Source organism: Sinocyclocheilus rhinocerous, unplaced genomic scaffold, assembly GCF_001515625.1.
Source record: "Sinocyclocheilus rhinocerous isolate Xijiao unplaced genomic scaffold, SAMN03320098_v1.1 scaffold584, whole genome shotgun sequence".
Lineage (NCBI taxonomy): Eukaryota > Metazoa > Chordata > Actinopteri > Cypriniformes > Cyprinidae > Sinocyclocheilus > Sinocyclocheilus rhinocerous.
The window spans coordinates 3,408,352-3,425,708 of NW_015630348.1; the positions used below are offsets into that span (position 1 = coordinate 3,408,352).

The 17,357-nt window shown below is 37.4% G+C and overlaps 2 long non-coding RNA genes across 2 annotated transcripts in view; one reads left to right on the forward strand and one right to left on the reverse strand.

Annotated features, from left to right (window-relative positions):
- The window catches only part of LOC107740151 (uncharacterized), a 17,925-nt gene extending 12,984 nt beyond the window's left edge, over positions 1-4,941 (reverse strand). The window contains exons 1-2 of the long non-coding RNA XR_001640061.1: positions 4,815-4,941; positions 4,614-4,695 (exon numbers count right to left, since the gene is read on the reverse strand). This is a non-coding gene — a long non-coding RNA (uncharacterized LOC107740151). The remainder of the gene's footprint in view (positions 1-4,613; positions 4,696-4,814) is intronic.
- A 10,230-nt stretch (positions 4,942-15,171) lies between these two features.
- LOC107740153 (uncharacterized) lies at positions 15,172-17,157 on the forward strand. Its single transcript, XR_001640062.1, has 3 exons — positions 15,172-15,836; positions 16,118-16,194; positions 17,009-17,157. It is a non-coding gene; the product is annotated as an uncharacterized LOC107740153 (long non-coding RNA).
- Positions 17,158-17,357: the final 200 nt, after the last annotated feature.

Consider the following 17,357-nt stretch of genomic DNA (forward strand, 5'->3'; position numbering starts at 1 on the left):
AGTCAGAGCACACCTCGCTTTTTCAGACCGATGAGCTTTGTAAAAATCGACGCGTTTCAGAAAGGCGGGGCATAGAGGAGAAACAACAATGTACAGTATGTGGAAAATCATGTGTTTTTTTAACTTTAAACCGCATAAACACATTTCATTACACCAAATACACAAAATACTGTTCTTTTTAGCAGCATCATATGACCCCTTTAACAAAAGTAAGTAGTTCTGGAAAACACAGTGTTTGCAATGTGTGGTTTCATAAGATTGATTTCAATACAGTCTTTAAATGGGTGCTTTTGGTTGTTTGGTTATTTTGTAGCCTTTTGTCATGAGATGCTTGACTATGTGATGTTTTGTGACTAATTTAGTGAATACACTCTAAGCAAAAAAGACCAAGTCGTGTGGTTTACATGGGAAGTGGTCTGACATATCATTAATCTGTGAACATGTGACGTGTAGCTCATCTCTGGTGAGATACAACAATGATAATGAGTGAACTGATATTCATTTTCTGACACCAACATGCTTGAAGCATAAAAAGACACATTTGATGAATAAAAAAAATGTTTAGTCATCCTAAATTAACAAAATTTCAACACAGTCCTCAACTTTGAAAAGAGACACCAAAAATTCTGAAAGTTGACTCTCTGAAGTTTCTGTAGAAATGCCTGCTTCTAGCTTTTCAACCAATTCATGTTCTTACTATAGGGGCATATACTATTTGGTTATATTTTATGACCAAAGTAAAACCTGGTATCATCTATGCCCTGGGAAACAGGATGTAAATGGACAGTCTCAACTCTAGAACAACAGAAAGAACCCATTCAGTGGGTAGTTTCAGTGGAACATCGCCCACCAAAGCTGGAGACAAAAACAAAACGGGGGTAGCAGGTGGGTGGGAGTCATCAACTTCAACAAAAGGGCATTTCCAAGAAGAGATTGCAGGCCACTCTTCCTTATTATACCAAGACCATGTGTTTTTCTTGGCTAAACTGACTGACCATTTGTTCCGCTTTCTTTCCCAAACTATGATGTTATATATGTTTTGGACAAGAAATTATTATCTCTAGTTGTTTGCATGCATCAAATACAACAGAACTGATCTTCTCAAAATATTCTCTCATTTTCTTTAAGTTGATACTGAAAAAATCTATTATGTAATCATCTGTGATAGCGAATCTTCTCCTAGTAGCCTGTATCTCGTACCTGAGAACCCTGTGCCAGTCTGAGCTTGTTTCAGGAATCAGACAGTTTCGACACAGAGAATGTGTGTTGCTCAATGGAAATGGGGAGAGCAGTATGAAAATGTGATGCAAATCTGCCCGAGCAGTCAACAACATATCAACAAAGGAATGACTGCCTGGACTATTTTAGCAGAACACTACTGCTTTGAGTAAAAATTCAAACATACCCAACAGTGAAATGATTGTTATCTCATGAAACTTTTCACTTATAAATAGTTTGGGATTTATGCATACTGGAGTCATGGTCACATAAGTTTATATTTAAATTGAAGTCAGCTTCAACTGTGACAAACATTTCTTAGATTATCTTATATTGACAAACTAGCACTTTCTCCATGATCATCAGTGCTAACATCTCTCTAAAAACTTAGTTCAAGAACCCTCAAAAGCTGAAATATGAAGGGACATGGACAAAGAAACCTCAGAGATATCCTCAAAATCTCCAGTTAGCTACCAATCCAGCAGGTTCCTCAATCTACCATGTCAAAGCTCTTTCTAAAAACTCAATTACTGAAAAAACTGAAAGACTAACAAACCATAGTCTGCAACATGAGCCCCAGCAACAGCTCTCAAACCATCCACGCTACACAATGCTATGACAGGAAGAGGACAAATATTCTTTCTCAGGCCCAGCCCTCTTCTGTTCTCCACGCTAGACCAGCTAGATCAGTTTGGTCCACCCCTCCTGCTCAGCAGGACCTAATGATCCAATTACAGGCAGGGACTTGACGCTGTTTTATGTGAAGAGCCAACCTGACACTACCGGCCTCGCTGCCAACTGTGACAGAAACTCAGGCCTGAAGAGAAGCCCCAAACAAAGCAATCCACAGCAAAGGGGGCTGTGTTTGACTACTAGCCAACTCCAGGTGCCCTGGCTCATTTACAATACAAATCAGGGACGGTCGGGTGGGAAGCATAAAATTGTGTGAGTGGTATTGGTATCTCCATCCTAACAGGGGGTCTGACGAGATAACAAGACTATTAAAGTAAAATCTGATATTGTCCTGAACACCTGAGGTCATATGACATAGGGTGGGGGAAAATTCCCTAGAAGTCCAAGTTTTCAGACCTCCACCAAAAAGCTTTCACATGTGAATTTGATTGAACAGAAAGGATGTACTGTTTGTACTTTGTACTGTTTTTACATTAATAATAACGCATATAAGAACCTTAATATGATAATAGTTGAAATTGTTTGAAATATTACCAAAACATGAATTGTTACCCTAAAGATAGTGCCCATTTGACCATCTGTAACTTCAACCAAGATACTAATTTGCCTAAAACTCTTTCAACATCACTCTTGACCACATGTTTGAACATAATCATGTAAAAAAAGAAAAAAAAAAATTACTGTTTTCTCTACGATATGAAGGGACATGGACAAAGAAACCTCAGAGATATCCTCAAAATCTCCAGTTAGCTACCAATCCAGCAGGTTCCTCAATCTACCATGTCAAAGCTCTTTCTAAAAACTCAATTACTGAAAAAACTGAAAGACTAACAAACCATAGTCTGCAACATAAGCCCCAGCAACAGCTCTCAAACCATCCACGCTACACAATGCTATGACAGGAAGAGGACAAATATTCTTTCTCAGGCCCAGCCCTCTTCTGTTCTCCACGCTAGACCAGCTAGATCAGTTTGGTCCACCCCTCCTGCTCAGCAGGACCTAATGATCCAATTACAGGCAGGGACTTGTTGACGCTGTTTTATGTGAAGAGCCAACCTGACACTACCGGCCTCGCTGCCAACTGTGACAGAAACTCAGGCCTGAAGAGAAGCCCCAAACAAAGCAATCCACAGCAAAGGGGGCTGTGTTTGACTACTAGCCAACTCCAGGTGCCCTGGCTCATTTACAATACAAATCAGGGACGGTCGGGTGGGAAGCATAAAAAATTGTGTGAGTGGTATTGGTATCTCCATCCTAACAGGGGGTCTGATGAGATAACAAGACTATTAAAGTAAAATCTGATATTGTCCTGAACACCTGAGGTCATATGACATAGGGTGGGGGAAAATTCCCTAGAAGTCCAAGTTTTCAGACCTCCACCAAAAAGCTTTCACATGTGAATTTGATTGAACAGAAAGGATGTACTGTTTGTACTTTGTACTGTTTTTACATTAATAATAACGCATATAAGAACCTTAATATGATAATAGTTGAAATTGTTTGAAATATTACCAAAACATGAATTGTTACCCTAAAGATAGTGCCCATTTGACCATCTGTAACTTCAACCAAGATACTAATTTGCCTAAAACTCTTTCAACATCACTCTTGACCACATGTTTGAACATAATCATGTAAAAAAAGAAAAAAAAAAATTACTGTTTTCTCTACGAGAATGGTTGCCTTGCTACTTACAAGCTAGTCTCAGCGCATACCATGGAGATGACACAAGTTACTATAGTAAGTATGGTGTCAGGCATAATTACACGTGGAAAACTCAGGCAAAATGACGTTCTTTGAGGGTTGTATCTTAAAAAAAGAGAGAGCAAAATGTGGTGCTCAGGGAAAATGACTAGTTGTTTGTCACTCTGCTCTCAATGAGATACTGAGGTTTCTTAGCACAACAGGATGAGCAACATTCAGACCAGGTTTCATGGCAATGATGAGGCCTGATAAGCCAGTCTAAAATCAAACTGAAATCTACAACCCCACGTAATGGAATCAATGACACACTATAACAGCAAAACCATCACTTACGCGAACAAAAAGCACATTGGCGCTAAGGTTATTTGTATGCATTGTGCGTCGTTGGCAACTTTGTGAGCATATGGCTAAAACAGGCAAAGATTTAATCAAAGTGTATCTTGACACTGCAACCCACTCTAACCGTCATCTGGGCTTGGTCAATAGACTTACAAAACATGATTGCCTACCTCACTCTCGGTACCCATATAAGGCAATGATACTTTGCAAAACATGTGACTATAAACTTTTAAATACCACATATTATATAACAATATGCTTAGTTAGATTTTTATGACTGCAAAATGGCCTTTCATGTAGGGAAAATGGCGCTAAAACTGTTTTTACAGACGTCTGCAGTAATATATTATATAATTGTCGATCATGCGACCAATAGGGGATTATTAAATGTAATCCAAATGCACAGATATTTAGGCTAACTGTTTAGCTGCATCAAAATATAGGGTATATATAAATGCGTTGTTTAAATGTTGACCTTAAAAAGAAAATCAGACAATGTAACTTCATAATAAACACAATGTATATTGCATATACGGGTATATATGTAATAAACAATGAATAATGCTTACAAAGTTAAGAATGCAGACAACAGATACTTGGCGCTAACAGATCTACAACAGCACACTATTACATCATAAATATATAAAATGGACACTAACCTTAAAGGTTCAGGGGTTTCATGTCAAACTCCATGGTTATGGTGGAAAACATATCAAAATGTTGGAAAAATAAAGAAATAATCTTTGAAAAAAAAAAGAGAGAGAGACCGATTACGTTGACGGGAGTAAAAAAAATAATAATCCAAGGGTGTGTCTAAAGCGAATCGAATGGCATGTTCAAGGTGTTGAATGAACACTGACCTGCCCTCTGCCTCTCCCACTCACTTTAGCGGTAGATAGAGCGAAAATAAGAACAGAGTAGGGGAGGGCAATGGCAGCGGTCTGAAATCTTTAAAAAAAAAGAGAAGTACTGCAAAGCAAAGCTCTCTCTCACTGTGACTCATCTCCCAAGTAACCACTGACAGACAGGCTGTAAAACAGAACTTCAGCATAGGGCCAATCAGCTGCAAGGGCAGAGCTAATATGCAAATGAGTTCAGGTGAGCTCAAGCTGCAGTTTCGATTGGCTAGCAAGTGCAGTGGGGGAGGGGAAACCTGGACAAAGTAACAATCAGACTACACCTTGAGCTATGTGAGATGGGTAACACAAGACTGGGTAAGAGTGTAAAGGTTTTCATCAGCTTGACGTAGACGTGGCAAGAGTACAGCAAGCACGGGGAATTCTACCCAGATGAAATACTCTTTCAAAACGAGATGTTTCAAGGACAGCGAAAACTAAATCCACATCAACTGACTAGATCTTTCTGTAGTTCTTGTTTTTTGTGGTGCCAGAGCTTTTATTTGAGAAGGTGAAATGGGAGTGGCCCTCCAAGCTATATGACACCCCATAAAGCACCCTTTATGTTTGATATGAGGAATGAAAAAGGCCATGCGTTATAAAACTGGAAGAGCCACCCCACCTGGTTGCGCTGTTGAAAAGAACACAGACGAGAAACACTTCCAATTCTTCCAAGGCCCTTCCACTGATTTCTACGTTGCCATGTTCTTCCAACCAAAGGGAAAGTACAGAATGTGACTCTGCTGCTTGGTTCAGCTATATTCCAATATTTCAGCATTAAAGGGATAGTTCACCCAAATCATTATTTACTCACCCTTATGTTGTTCCAAACCCGTATGAATTTCTTCTGTGGAACACAAAAATATATATTTTGAAGAACTTAAGAACCATACAATGAAACTCAATGGGGTCCAAAACCACACTGGATTGCACGAATAAACAGCAAGACATTTTTCAAAATATCTTTTACGTTCCACAGAAGAAAGAAAATCTTACAGGATTGGGACGACATGAGGTCGAATCCTCTGCGCCAAATACCCCTATTGAAGTGACCAAGAAACCAAATGAATGTCAATCTCCCATTAGGTTTCTTCACCCTATTTTTGTGCATATGGGGCATAACCCTTGTCAAGCATTTTTATCTGAGACAATCCAACTGACAAACAGGAAGCCAGGGTCTGTGGCATGGCGTGGCTTAGTGAAAAGCGCTGAAGTGCAGTGAGTTTTGTCAACACACCATTTAGACGAGTAAATGAGACAGTGAATGCACTCTAAACAGACAAATAGTCATTTAATTTATACTTTGCCAACTACAGTGTCGGTTACGTTAGGGCTTACTGGCAACTACCTGCCTCTTTCTGAGAAAACCTTAACTGTACCGATGAACTGTTGGGGTGTAAAAAAAAAAAAAGCAGTCAGGCCTCTTGGGCAACCTTTCTGTCTAGTGGGCGTGTTCTCAACTATCTTAAGAATACGAAGCCATAGTATTATGTATTGCATACACACCATCCTTTACAGACCAAAGAGGATTACAAGAAAGCAGAAAAGGTAAGAAAAGGGAGAAAAATAAGTACCATGAGGTGGAGTGCTGGGTATTATGTTCAATTCAGCACTGAGAACGTGATGGAAAGTGTGTAAACACACGGCGAGCACCTGCCCCTCTATGCCAACAACATGTGTGACATGAGGCAATGATTATATAAACCGTCTGTGACATCAAGTGGGGCACATCAAACAAGTCCAACAGGCTCCACATCACTGAAATAAATGCACAAAGAGATGAGATTTGCATATAATATTAGTGTTTCCCTAGAAATGGCACAGCACCCAACAAACACATAATACATAGTAAAATTAGCTAATCATAATAAGAATAACTCTTTTTGTTTAAACAAATTTGCTTGGTTGTATGAAATAATAGATGAACAGGTCACATTTGCCTCAATGGAAACAAAAGACAGTACAAAATGACTGTCATTATCTAATTAGTAAAATTAGATGTTCACAGTATAGATCAATGTAATATAATATTTGTTTGTATACAATTATGACCTTGGATAAATTATGCATGAGTAAATTATGTACGAGTAATTTAATTCAACCTACAATATAAATAAACAGCAAAGAAATTAATGAGGAATGATTTTTCTCTACAGAGAGTGTTGAGAGAATTCAGTTGCCCTCACAGCAACCAGACCCTGATCACATGCCTTTGCTGACAAAGTTCAAAGACACACCTTTCCTATACAGCCTAAAAATAAAACCAGCCCACTCGCCTTTACTAGCGCTGCATGACTGAGTCCAAGCAAAACACAGCAGAGCCACAAGAAGGCCTCATTTTCTGCTGTGTGCCGGTTTTAAAATGTAGATGGCACACTTTGGTTTTGCCCATGTCCGGAGTAGATCTTTTTTTTTGTCTCCTCCTATAAATTTACTTCAAATTAATTGCTGACATAAAAATATAACTGTGGCTTGAGTGCTCTCAGGAATGCTAATGTAAACTCATTCCTAGGTAAAATTCAATTTACTCTAACCAGCTGACATGTTCTGTCTTGATATAAAATCTTTACAGTTTGTAGTGAGAACATTAAATAACTTGTAAATGTCTTATAATCAGTGATGCTATTGGAACTCCACAGTGCCCTTTATAATATGACTTAGCCTACATCACTGTGAGATGGAAAACAGTGGCATATTAGAACAGGTCCAAAAATAGTCATAGCCTTGAGATAATTGACAAAGACAAAGCACTTCTCAGGGCTGGTCGTGTTGTTTGTGAGAAACTGAGGTCAGGTGGTGACTGCTTCAAGAGGCTTTGTGCACAAAGAATAGCCCTCCCTCCATAGCATCCTGGTTAAGGGCCGTCCTCAAAGGACCAAGGGGCAATAGAAAAAGGCAGTGAAGCATTCTAATTAAATCCAGACAGAAGGGCCATGAAGTCAATATATACGAGGAAGATACTAAAATCTGGTATCTTGTAGGAATTATGGTTTTAAGCATGCCTGTATGTGGATGAAAAACAAGGTTTCCTGGCTTTAAATGAGCTTTACCAACAATTTTCACCACAAACATGACCTTCTAAAGTCTTTGGTGACCAGAATTCAGTTCATTACATGCTTCAATACACTGACAAAGTAAATGTTAATTGAATGCCACGCCACAATCCACAGGATTCCAAGGTAACAACTTTTGTAAATACGAATGTAGACCAAAAGATTATATCTGGACAACCTTGAGAAATCCTGTCAGCTAAGAATGACGAGAGATGTGGGATTATGAACAGATACAACATTCCTGACCTCAGTAAGAAATGAGTGGATGTGAAGTGGGATAGGGGGAGTTTCAAAGGAAATTCCGTTACTGCACTAAGGTGCCGAGTCATTCCTTCCATGACCCACAATGTGCAATAAAGTGTCCACGTCTCTAACAGGTCAAAACCCTCCCAAACAACATGTGATGATGTAGGTTTTGTTTGATCCGTTTTTGAGGCTTTATGACCCCAAAACTCAACTATTTTCTGCAATTCTCCAGCTGTGATCCTTGGAGAGTGTTTGGCCACTCAAGCTATCCTCCTCACCTTGCATTAAGACTGTTTAGACACATCCTCTTCCAGGCAGGTTTGTAACATTCTGTTTATTGAAAATTCTTAATTATTGTCCTGATGGTGGAAATGGACATTTTCAAAGCTTTAACTCTTTTCTTACAGCCACTTTCTATTTTGTAAAAGTCAACAATCTTTTCTTGCACTTCAGAACTATATTCTTTGGTTTTTCTCCTTGTGATGGATGATTAAGGGAAGTTGGCCTTTGTTTTCCCTCATATTTATATTCCTGTGAATCAGGAAGCCATGGCTGGACAAATTCATGTTTGTAGTTACCTGGTGTGCTACAAATGCAGAGTAAATATGAAAGGGAATATATTTATGAGAGATATTTGACTCATAATAATTTCTAGGGGTGTCAATAATTGTGGCCAATGTGTATTTCAGAAAAGCATTTATTTCATGATGAGATTGTTCCCCCACTTTCAATTGTTTTACTTCAATGAAACGTTAGTTTTTTGTGAAAATTTTAAATAAAAGATCAAAAGGATTAACAATGCAGATTTATTTTCAAAGGTTCTTTGTTTATTTTTACTAAGGGTGTCAATAATTCTGGCCACGACTAACTTTCTTTCATCTGTGGAACAGAATAAATTTGGAAGAATGTCATAAGTGCGCAGAGGGCAAGATTAACCAAATTATTATTTTTTTGTGTTCAACAACAACAACAAAAAAGTTGTACAGGTTTCATTTTTGGGTGAACTGTCCCTTTAAAATGTAAAAAAATTTAAACCTGAGTAGATTGTGTGTGTGCTGGATAAAGTTAACAAAATGACTGCAATCAGGTATGCAGGAAAAATAAATGAGTTTACACCACAAATATAACAATGCAGTCAAGACATCAATTCACTATCTCTATGAGGGGAATATTATTTGGTCTGCCTAAGAAAGTAACCATCCCTTACCGGACAGTATACGATCCTCACAAAACCTCAACCAATTAAACATTAGACAAAGAGCAAGGCCAACATTCCAGACAGTTCAAATCACACATCTGTGGATGGAGAGCATTGACCAGATCCGTAGAGAAAAACACAATATAAAAGCACTGAGACACTTGACACTATTTAAATCCTAATTCTTTATCAGTCTAACTTGTCATTTATCTCAGACCGTGAAATTGCCACTGCCTTTCGCTCACATTATAGTAAAATACAACATAAGCTGAGCTGCTAATGAAGGTTGTGGGCTCTGTTTTAGAGCTTAAATGGTCGAATGGATGTTTTCTCTCTGAGGACCAGACACTGGAAAGCATTATGCTAGATGAATACCTAATGTCTCAGTTTACTTAAATAATTTAAATCCAAGCCTGAGGGAGGAACGACCAATTGTTCTGAAATTGCCATTAAAAATATAAGCAAAATAAATAAGTAAACAGGTACAGTATTTTTAAAAATGTTTTTACTTTGCTTTATTTTATCCCTGTCTAGCAAGACATTCGCTGAATGAACGTTTCACTGGACTGAGGCGCACTGGCGATGATGTACAGTACTAACAGACTCTCATTTAATGTGCCGTGATACTTCACACATTAGACAGTTTTTACTTTCAAGTGTAAATCAGCTGGATGAATTAGTCACATCTGCCCCTTTAATGGACCATCGAAATCTCAAACACACTTAACATTTACTCAACAACATCCCACGTCCCTTTTTTCCCACACGCTGACTTTTAATAAAAAACAAATGTTAGCATGTCATTTGAGGTCTACTCAAACAATAAGGGACCTGAAACCATGAATTGTAAAATCTAATTCAAAGCCACTGTATAAAACGCTCTCTAATTATATTGAAAGTTCAGTCAATGTAATAAACGGGAGCAAACTTTCCACCTCTTACCAACATCAGCCATAAGATGCGCTTGCTAAAAAATACCCAAGCTTTCCATATTTGTCTTTCTTCAGTCAAAACAAAGGCAGTCGGCCTTGTATCTCTATAATGCCTTCTTAATAAGACTCCCACATATGTGGCTGCCATCTGAACAGCAAGGTTACAGCAGCATAACATTACACTAACCTAAATATTAATCTAATTTGAACGCAAACAGAGGATAAGATACCTTTCTGAATTACACGCTTTGCTATAACAGTAAGGAAATGCGTCAGGAACAGGCTTCGAATAAAAATGACTTGTCTGATTATGGAAACCTAACAATGTGTGAGAATCACCTGTCTCCCCCTCTTACTTCACCAATAACTATTTCTCAACAGTAATTTATATGAGGAACAATGCAAAAGGCCCATAACTTTAAAAATGTCGTAACAGAAGTTATATTCCATTAAACTAATATGGTGCACCTTCCCATATACAGTAGTAGCAGTTCCTTCTTTTTATTTTAACAATAAAATGCAATTGAAAGACATAACTTAAAATTTACAACAGAGTACAGAGCACTGCCTTAGTTTGTAATATTACAAACAGTTAAACTAATGACTAATATGAAAATCCTGTTTTGTGTCTATAGAACATATCATGGCTCAACAACAATGATTTTTTTTCTCTGCATGATTGATTCTTATTATCTTAAAGTATTTTTATACTTGCTAGAAATATTTATATTTTTCATTAAATGAGGATTATAAAGCCCCGTTCACACTAGCAGCGACTTTTGTTAGTGGGCGTTCTCAATACTGGTTGCCTTGACAGCGAATCAGGTTTCTTGCCGCTAAGTACAAACATTTTGGAGGCAAAATACTAAATATAATCTAAATCTAAATTAAATCCGTACATACAAACAAAAATGAATGAGAAACAGAGGGTTTATATGACAAATTCACTGTTTTTTTCTTTACAAAAAAATTTCAACATGCAGGATATACATTATACATATAATTTAACTCCATAAATTCGTAAACTAGCTGATTCGTTTGCAGTTTTCAACACATTTTTTACCGATTACTTCAAAACGTAACTGTTGTTGCTTGCTAACTGTTTATGTTAGCAAGCTTGGTAACATTATCTTGGTGACAAGCCAGTAGAATTTGCAACAACAATAAAGAACACATCCCAGAAAACCAAAACGTTTAAAAGGATGGAATAAAAAAAAGAATGTCCAGCATCAATTAATCAATTTCAGTGGCATGACGTCCAAAAGGCCAAATGACAGTTCTATAAATTGGTTAAGATGGTTCCAAGCCATCTTTATTGTTGAGCTTAATATATGAACACCACCACCTTGTGGAAGCCTATTGACTTAATTATATTGAGAGAGCCATTATATGACAGAGACATATCATCTGGTATGTTCTTGTCAGCATTCTAAAACTGAAATCCATATTTAAGAGATTTATGAGGATATATTTTGAGGAATTACCCAACAGACAATTACTCAATCCATTTTCTGCACATGCTGTGAGCCGTATGACAATGAATGGTGAAGGCTTACACAAAGAAAAATGAGGCGTCATATTATGCACACTGTCCTAGCACACTCCAGCTATCTTTGCTGATGCTTGTAGTCTGTCTGCAAGGAGTCGGCTCATGTTGCAGCAAGCTCTCAGCTGATGATGCCCTGGTGATGCAGTTCCTGGATACCGAGTTTATAAAGACTGATGTCTTCAAATGTGGAGACAAATCAATAGCCAGCCCATTAAGTCATATCTCATGTGATTTTCTGTACACCATCGGGCCAAGAGCAGAGTGGAATGAGCTGGATGAATCTGCCCTAGGATAACTCTCCTTGACTTGGCTTCGCTTGGATTCACATGGGAGTCACCGTCATGGCCACATATTCTACAGCAAAGTAAACACTGGGGATGTTCCCTACACAGAGGCTTCCCACATACCTCTCATTGTCATTCTAGGATATCTCAAGCCACGTGCCTCATCTGCTAAAAGAGGCAGAAAGAGCATCTGAGAGCCCCTTTGTGCCTTCTGGCAATCCAGTTCAAAGGCACAATAGGGTCATTGGGCATGAGTTCTGAGACACAAAGTCATAACAAGAAATAGGGGAAGAACCAAGGACTGTATTTCTGAAAGAAAAGACTCAAAACAGCACCAACTAAAGGGTATATTTAGAGCCTCTCATTGAGGATAATTAGTTTCAGAAGACTGGAATTTCCAGCTTTCTAAAGGCCTCTGGGGTGTGCGAGGTCTGGGAGGGGGTATCAGAACCAGCTGACAACATTTTTGGATGAAACGAGCTGACTAATATCACAAACTCCCAAAGCAGGAGAACACAAGTATACTCCCTGACCCCAGCAACTCCCAATGGCCAGAATGCTGAGAACACTGCAGCCAAACAGATACTTCAATATACATGTCTCACAGGGGAGCTTTGTATCCCAAAAAATGTAAACATCTGGCAAACATTTAGACAGTTAGACAATGGGTGAGACATCAAGCCACAAATAAAGAAAACAAATTAAGAAAACATCATGCACCAGCAGATGGATTTAATACTCTGTTACAATATGAAATTAAACACTAATTGCTACATATCATAAGAAGCAAAGTCTGAAATAGGCGATTTGTTGTGGATGTTCAAGTCACTTTAACCTTATTCCTTAGTTTTACTACAAATAAATAAATAAATAATGTAAATGATGTCTGTTACACCAAAATCTGTAAATAATTCACTAGATATGGCAACACAAAAAATGATCTGCTAGCATGTTTTACATAACTGCCGGGTTACTATGTAATATCAGATAACGGATAAAAAAGCACTTTTGCCCACACATCAATGGCCTTTTATTCTCTCTTGTGGCATTTTTACTCCAAGCCTTGGCTAATATCTGAACTTGGTTACAAGTAGTGAAAATGACACAAAGACAAACCCGTTTTAAAGATAAACATCCACAAATATGTCCTGGTGTGAATGAAAACACTGATGCACCACAAGCCAGCACTGAGGACTGGATAACTGATTGTTCACACTCATGTGAAGCCCTTACTGTGTCTTGACCAGCAATGTCTGCCTAAAACAAGAGATTCTCACACTGAACCAGTCATTATAGTCACATGCCCGCAGTCATGCTGGAACTCAGTGCACAGTTATGGGAGAGGGGCACAACAGAGCAGTTGGTCAAGCTATCCTGGGGGCTATTCAGATCAGAACAGTCATATGAGATCAGAATTATGACAACATATGTTGGTTTATGGAATGTCAGCAAATCCAAAAGACTCCATGTATACCTGAATAAAATAAACAGTGCTTGTACATTCAATGCATTGTACATGCAGTCACTGACACAAAGAAACTTCAACTTGCAAGACAATGCAAACTTTACAAACACTTACCTTCATCTTAACGTGCCATAATTTTACAGGTTTAAATGTTAGCGTGGGGAAAGTGATGGACACACTCCGATCATTTCAATGAAACAATTCCTGAGCAATCTGTCATCATCTGAATCCTCCTTCCCGCTTCAGTCCTGTTAAACCGAAGTAACTTTATCCTCTTTTGCAAAGACAAAATCTTCTAAAAGCTCATTGTTTTTGAAGCTCTAATCGAGCTTCGCCGCTTTCTCTTGCCTAACATAAGGTTATACTGTTTTCACTGCGTGGGGAATTCCTTGCGCTCACATTTTCCCTCGAAAGCGATTGGTCCAGGGTTCGGCGTCTACTGTGCAAAGCGAGCGAAGCGTCAAACTAAACGCTCCCATGTAGTCAGTGAAGTGACGCGTCTTTCGGGGTTGTAGATGGGATGGATGACGTCGGCACCTACTCGACGAATCATAAGACTTTGTTTATGTGAGCAGCGTTTACAGTTTTGGCTCATTTTCATGTGAATATAGCACTAACTTTGAGAGACATCTCCAGTTCTATAACAGCACATTGCTTATTCATTATTAATTCATTTAATCCTCAACCTCATTACACATACATTATCGGATATACAAATCATTTTGTTTAACATAATAATGGCAGTAAAAAACATCTCTTTTGTTATAAGGCGATCATACCATGTCGCCTGCATAGTAGTGTCCTTGTCCTGCAGGTGAGTGAGCGTTAATTTGTTACATCAAATAAATTCAGACAGCCCCTTAATTATACTGACCGTTAGTTTGTGATTAAAAAAAATTCAGACGACCCCTTAATCACACCGTCTGCCCCGCCCATTATCGGAATAGCCTGTTTGGGGAATTCAAGGGTAGGAGTGTTATTTGTGGTCAGGGGATTTACTTATTTATACAAAATTTGATAAATTGTTCTCAGACTTTTAACGGTATTATTTTCTCATTTAATTTTCAACAATTTAATAAATTAAAAAGTACATTTTTCCCATAAACTACTTGAACACTACATATTTTAGGACCTAAAACCTAATGTAGAGACATGTTGAAATAAAAACACAGAACAATAAACTTACTTTCTTATAAATAACTTTCTTTCTTACTTTCTTTCTAAAAAAAGCACATAGTAATCACATCGTCTCTCCTTTTAACCATTATGTTCCTTGAACATCTTTGGGTTTCTTACACAATGAGTCACACATCTAGAAGGAAGTAATATTTAACGAATTTCCCATGAATGTCAGTAAAAAAGTCTAAATTTATTTATCTGTTAACTTTCTATAATTCATTATTGTATTTTACTGACCTTATTTGTAACTATGCCCTATGTATAAAAGGCTCCTGGAGAAAGGAAGTTTTTTTATTGAGGGACTCCTATTTGATAGTTTGTTGAGCGCATTTCCAGGTGCATCCAGTAGGAGGCATTATTGTACAAGTTTTCTACCGCTAGACCATATGGGACAATAAATAAAGATATGGTTTTTATTTATTCATTCCTGATGAATGCGCTATAATGATTATTTGTACATTTTTTGGGTATCATATTGTTCTTCTTATGGTCACATAAGTGTTCACCGAAACAATTGCCCAGTCGCTACATTCTCTGAAATTGTGTTAATCGACTTAGGCTTTCATGTTCTAGTATTAGTAGGTTTCGATGCTCAGCTTCTTTTCACACAATGGACAGCAGGTGGCAGTGAAGCGCTAACGTACGCTGAGCTTCCGCGAGACAGTTCGCCGAGGCACAGCAATATTTATTTGTACCATTTTAGTTTCTGTCTCTCAAAATCTGTGTATTTACGCAGTGTATAATTCATGATCACTTTTCTATTACAACCATTTTATTCTCTGTGTATTTTAAAGAAACGAATATTTAACAATTATCCTATCTGACGATGTTGTATATCAGATACCCACTCTGTGTAACGTTAGCCTGTTAGCTTCTTAGTTTTCTTATTAACACGCTTTTATTGTAATGCACTTTTTAGTATTTTATCACTCTAAAAGAAGTGTTATTCCTAAAACGCGTTAACCGTTTTCTTTAAACAGCCATCATAGTTTTCACACATTTTGCTTTTATATGCAAACAGCGTCTCTTTTTCTATTTTTGTGCAGAATTAGGAACCAAAGATGACCTCAAAAACGAAAGGTACTAGCATGCATACATTAGTGAATTAACTCGGTTTCTCTTCTAGTAACAAAAAACAGGTGTAGCCTAACTGTGTTTTAAACAAGTGTTGCGATGTGTCAATCATGATATACCATGATATTCACATGATATTCTGAGATTCAAGATCGTGGTTATCATTTAGTGCCTACCTTGGTATAAGGTATTAACATTTAATAGCCACACATTTGTGTGTGTGTGTGTGTGTGTGTGTAATAAATGTAAATAAATATGTAGTATTTCAAGACTTTTCTCTGTTTCAGTGGGAAAGGTGGGCTCCAAAAGCAAAGAAGATGCTCCTCATGAGCTGGAGAGTCAGTTTGTTCTGCGGCTCCCTCAGGTCAGTATTTTTTTTATTTTTTTTTATTTTACTGACCTATATTAGTGCAAAGTCTGTAAACAGTATTTAAGTAAGGTACACATGCCCAAAACAATTCCATCAAGTGCATTTAAATAATTGATATCTTTAGATCATTGTTGTTTGACTCATAATTATTCGGTTACACTTTATTTTAAGGTGTCCTTGTTACAGTGTAATTATACATTTAAGTACTGAGTAATATTAAGTAACTACATGTACTTACTATATGGATTAAGGTTTGGCTTATGGTTACTTGCATGTAATTATGCATAATTATGTGTTATTATAATAGTAAGTACATATAACGTGTAACAAGGACATCTTAAAATAAAGTGTTACCAATCATTTATATAAGAGTAACAAGACACGTAACTTAATGTTATTACACAAGTTGTAAATAATTACATTAGGGCTGCAAAACGATTAATCACATTCAAAATAAACGTTTGTTTACATACTTTGTGTGTACAGGGTATATTATGTATATATAAATACACACACATATACAGTGGTGTGAAAAAGTTTTTGCCCCCTTCCTGTTTTTTTAATTGTTTGCATATTTGTCACACTTAAAAGATCAATGTAACATTTTTCCTTAATATATAAATGTGTGTGCATTTATATATACATAATAAATATACACAGTACACACACACATATAGTATGTAAACAAACTTTTATTTTGAACGTGATTAATCGTTTTGCAGCCCTAAATTGCATACAAATATATTGTCATCGATATACATTGTTCATTGTTCCAGTCGAGATAAATGTTGTTAATCCATACATGAAGGAACACAATTCTGCAAGGGGCAGTTATAATTAAATAAGACAAGTGTGGGATACACTGGAACACAGGACAGTATGAAAGGTACATCAAGAAGTGAATCTACATCATACTGTATGTAATGAATGTCATTTTATGTCAGAAAACAGACCCAGACAAAATGTTACATTTGTAATAACAAGATGTCAGGGTAAATACCATAGACTGTATAAAAACATGGACGTAGTGTCCGTGACGTCACCCGTAGATTTCCGAAGAGCGGTTTTGAAGCTCAAAGTGGGCGGAGCGGGCAGTTGGGGCTAAATTAGCTATATAGACCAAAATAATTTTTTGAACGAGGCTGTAAACATGTTTT